We start from the raw sequence: 5165 nt of genomic DNA on the forward strand, positions 1-5165 counted from the left end.
AAATCAGTCACAAGAGGCCACATATTATAGGATTCCATTTATAGGAAATGACCGGACTAAGCAAATCTATAGCAATAAAAGTAGGTTAGTAGCCGGGGCCTGGGGAAAAGGGAAATGGAAAATGACTTTTAATGGGCATGGGGTCCTTTTTGTGAGTGATGAAAATGTCCTAAAATTAGGGGCTCCTGGTTGGCTCATTTGGTGAAGCAAGGTTGTGAGTTCAAGCCCCATAGTAGGTGTAGAGATTACTTGAAAATAAAATCTTAAGAAAAAAAAGTTCTAAAATTGTGGTAATGGTTGCACAACTTCGTGACTATAAAAACTATTGATGGGGCACCTGGGTGGCTCAGTTGGTTAAGTGTCCGGCTTTGGCTCAGGTCATGATCTCGCAGTTCATGAGTTCAAGCTCCATGTCAGGCTCTGTGCTGATGGCTCAGAGCCTGGAGCCCGCTTTGGATTCTGTGTCTTCCTCTCTCTGCCTCTCTCTCTCTCTCTCTCTCTCTCTCTCTCTCTCTCTCTCATTTTCCTCTCTCTCTCCCTCAAAAATAAATAAACATAAAAAATTTCTTAAAAAAAAGATGTACGTATAAACAATGGAGTATTACTTAGCCATCAAGAAGAATGAAATCTTGCCATTTGCAACGATGTGGATGGAATTAGAGCGGAATAAGTAAGTGAAGAGAAAGACAAATACCACATAATTTCACTCATATGTGGAATTTAAAACAGATGAACATATGGGAAGGGAGAAAAAAAAGAGGAAACAAACCATAAGAAAGTCTCTTAGAGAACAAACAGAGTTGATAGAGGGAGGTGGGTAGGGGATGGGCTAGATGAGTGAAGGGTATTAAAGTGCTTCAACCTCAGGGCACCTGGGCGGCTCAGTCGGTTAAGCATCCGACTTCAGCTCAGGTCATGATGTCACAGTTTGTGAGTTCGAGCCCTGCGTTGGGCTCTGTGCTGACAGCTCAGAGCCTGGAGCCTGCTTTGGATTCTGTGTCTCCCTCTCTCTCTGCTCCTCCTCTACTCTCACTCTGTCTCTGTCTCTCTCTCTCTCAAAAACAAAACATTTAAAACATGTTTAAAAATTAAATGCTTCAACCTTTATGATTTTCTATTTTCATATCCACCCCCCCTTGCAGACCTATCACTTAGGCTCATGTTCAAACTTTTCCACGGAGTGAACTCTACGAGCCAAAGAGCGTTATATATCAGGCCCTGGGCACCAGGGATAAGAGATAAGAAGCTGTATGCCCTGACTCTTGGTCAAATGTGCGAAACAACTAACATACCGAATTAAGGGGGCACAGAGAAGGGAGGGAATGTCTGTGCCTAGAGCCATTAGGGACAGTTTCACAGAGGAGGCAACAAATGGATGAGATATTTCTCAGGCAGGGAATGGAGGGAAGGGTATCCCAGGCAGAAAGGTGTGAGTTAATAATGCAAGCAAGGGGGCTGAGATCTCATCACGGCACCCTCTCCCTGGACTGTGGCTGGTCCCTAGGGCCCTGAGGTAACAAAGATGGGTGAAGCGGGCCTGGTATAGGAAGCTGGAAGCAAAAGTGTAAGATCCTCAGCCTCTGTATCTGGGAGATGGTGGAAAGCGGTAAGTCCTGCGGCCTGCGGGTCTGCATCCCCATGTGAAGGGCTGGTTACTTTTACTGGACGGGCGCCTTGTAGGAACGTGGACCCCGTGTTGTCAGATCTGGAGGTTTTTCAGAAGCTGGACATCCCAATGTCTTCATGTTATGCCTCTCAAGGTTTTTTTTTTTTACTTTTTTAAAGTTTTCAAAAGTATTTCAATGAGGGATTCAAACTCATGACCCTCAGATGATGAGGTGTATGCTCTGTTGCATAAGCCAGCCAGACACCCCTTGACCTCTCAATTTTTTTAATGCTGGGAAATCAAAATACATAAAAACACAACTTTGGAGCACAACAGCCGCTACTCTGCTCTGTTCTGGGGAGGCTCTTCCAGTGTTAGCTCAGGTTACAGCACCCCTGATTAGGTTATGACTTTCTTGGATACCCTGGCAATCATTTTCCTCTCAGAAGCAATAGGAACCCAGGCGGAGTCTGAAGACACGCCCTCATCTCTACCAGCGGCACAAAGCATCTCTGCGCATGCATTTGTCCGCAGCTGGCTGAATCGATCTGTTGTTCCACTTATCAGCTCCACTTTCAGAGGCTGACATCTTCCTCATGTTGACTCTCCCACCCTGTTTGGGGCTTAATGTCCTCCTAAAGAATGGCATCACTTAGGATAAGCCATCAAATGATTTACAGTGAGTGCTAGAATTCAAAAGGAAGCCTTGCCCCTATGGATTGGGGTATCCAAAGGTTGAGGAGCCAAAAGAGATCGCTAAGGTTTAGGATTTAGGGTGTAACTCAGGCCAGGTCCTAGCTGGCTGTGCCGGAACTAGCTGAGGAGGGCAAGGGGAGTCCCAGTCGCAGACAGCAAAGTCTGCATTCCTTCCCATGTGTTGGGTTATATGGGGTCTTATCTTGAAATGGCTGAATGGTGAAGGTAAATGATGAGGCGAGTCATCATGGGGTTGGCAGGTGAAACGCAGTTAGGAAAGAAAGAAACCAGGATCACTGGAGCATGATCACAGGGGCTCTGGTGATGAGTGCTCAGAATGACATGGTTCCTCAGGCCTCTATTGAAAGAGAACCCCGGGCGAAGGGTTGGGGTGGGGGAGGCTCGTGGCTGCCATGTGTCTGATTGAGCCTTGTTGACCCACCATCCCCACCACCTCCTTCTCTGGAACATTCTTTGTCTCCTAAAGTGGATGCTCTCCTCCTTGTTTCAGAGTGAGGGTTAAGGCAGGGGAAGCCCAGAAAGTCACTGTTTGCTCAAGGTTGCCTTCATTTTCCTTGGGGGAAGGGACCTCTATAAGGAGATCGGCTTGGCTATGAGAAAGCAAGCCGCTTCTCTGAGCCCAAATTCTGCTCGTGCCCTCTCCAACTCCTTGCTAGGGTTTTTTGGGATCAGTGAGATGCAGAGCGTTAGGTCAGATTTCTGGTTCACCTAGGGAACGCCCAATCCCTTCCTAAATACTTCTTCCGAATCTTTTTTTCATGTCCTGCTCACCTTACTCTGGCCTCTCACAAGCCAGACACCCTTTTACAAAAAGCTAAAGGAATTGGAATTTTGCTTGAAAGATGACAAGTGACATTTTTTCTTTTAAAAAAATTTTTAGGGTTCCCTGAGTGGCTCAGTAGGTTAAGCGTCTGGCTTTGGCTCAGGTCATGATCTCGCAGTTTGTGGGTTCGAGCCACGGCTGACAGCTAGCTCAGAGCCTGGAACCTGCTTTGGATTCTGTGTCTCCCTCTCTCTCGACCCTTCCCTGCTCACGCTGTCCCTCTCTTCTTTCAAAAATAAACAAAAACCATTTAAAAAAATCAAAAAACTTTTTTTTTTAAGTAATCTACACCGAGTGCGGGGCTCAAACTCACAACCCTTGAGATCAAGAGTCCCATACTCTACTGACTGATCCAGCCAGGCGCCCTGAAGGGTGATATTCTTAAGGGAAGGACATGCTGCTTTAAGAGAATGTTTCGGAGTGTTGAAAAAAGTAAGGGGGCTTTTTAAAAAAGAGGGCTTACCGTGCATGGTTACAACTAAGGCTTTTAGAAGTCAGCCTAACAGACTGCAGAGCTCAGCTCTCATTTACTGGCAGAACAACTTTGGGAAGTTCCTTTAACCTTCAGTCTTCTCATCTGGTAAAAGTGGGGTAATAAAGAGCAGCGCTGCGAGAATTGAGAGTGAGAACCACATGGAGCACTTAGAATACTGCTGCTACTTAGTAAGCACTGGATGCGTGTTAGGCATCGCTAGAATTGCCCAAAGAAAAAGGAGAAAAGATGCTGTGTGCCTTGGCTCCGGCTGCCCACACACTCCCCACCCCGTCTGGAATCCCTCCCTCCTTTTCTGCAAGGCAAGATCCAGCTCAGCGGCCCTTTCAAAGAGCCCCCATGGCAGCTTGAGTTGGATTTGTCTGGACAGTGAGTTCCAGCTTAACCTCCAAATCCATTGCCCAGACTCTGTGGGTGTTTGTTGAATGAGTGAATAATCCCTTGCTTTTCAAAGTCACTTTAGTTCCTAAAGCTCATTGGAAGGAATACGTTATCTGACTTAATCTTCAGAGGCAAGAGTAGGGGCGATCTCCGTTTTCCAGATTAAGATATATAAATATAAATGAGAAAGAAAGATTACCTGGAGTTTGCTGGGGTCCCAGGGGATTGTCACAACCTAGACCCCGGTTGGGGCCCCTGCAATAAGAGTACAGCTAAAGCTGGGCTGCTGGGAGAGGGGCTGGGGGAGAAGATCCCTCCACCCCCCTCCCCTCCGCAGCAGGAGGGAGAAAGCTGCCCAGAAACTTCCCGGAGGTCACCACTGTGCTGCCTGCAGCAACTAGTCCTTCCCCTGCCGAAGACGATTCCTGTTGGCCTTCCCGTTGGCCGTGACCCCTCTCTGCCCGCGACCCCAGCAGGTGCCGGCCCCGCCCTCCCCGGGATCCGGAACGCCCTCACTTCTGGGGACCATGGGCAGGCAGCGGTGCTGCGCTTCGGGTGCGAGGAAGCGAAGCGGGAGCACGAGCGCCGCCCTCCAACCTCTCCTGGACTCCCCTCAGATCAGTCCACGCTGTGTCCCTCGCTGACCTCTTTCCCTCCCTTTACGCCTGCCACATTCTTTATCCACAGCGGCTGCTTTCCGGCCTCCTGAATTGCCTTTTAGGGGAATGGCGTTTGTCTCTTGGTGGCCAGATTCCTAGTGCCAAGCATCATCGGCCAGACAGCAGATGGTGCCCAGGTGAGACTGGGGAGCCTCGACACCCATCACTCTGCATGGTTGGGGGAGAAGCCCACCGAGCCCGCAATGAGACCCCTGCCCCCTACCCTCTGGTCCCCATCCCCAGCTCCAAGACTCAGCAGCAACCCTTCTAATGCCAGGTTTTTCATTCATCCAAACCGTTATTAAGCTCCCACTGAGTGCTAAGCACCTGAGATGAGGGGCTCTGCACATCTCACCTTCTCCATGAAGCCTTTGAGGCTCTCCCTGGGAAGAAGTAAACTGTTTACCAGGTTAATGCGGTTAAATGGAAAGCCCTCGGGCTTGATGTCACCCAAACGTGGGCTTCAGCCCAGCTTTGTTTACTAGC

The sequence above is a fragment of the Suricata suricatta genome, chromosome 3, assembly GCF_006229205.1.
Source record: "Suricata suricatta isolate VVHF042 chromosome 3, meerkat_22Aug2017_6uvM2_HiC, whole genome shotgun sequence".
In the NCBI taxonomy this organism is placed as follows: Eukaryota; Metazoa; Chordata; class Mammalia; order Carnivora; family Herpestidae; genus Suricata; species Suricata suricatta.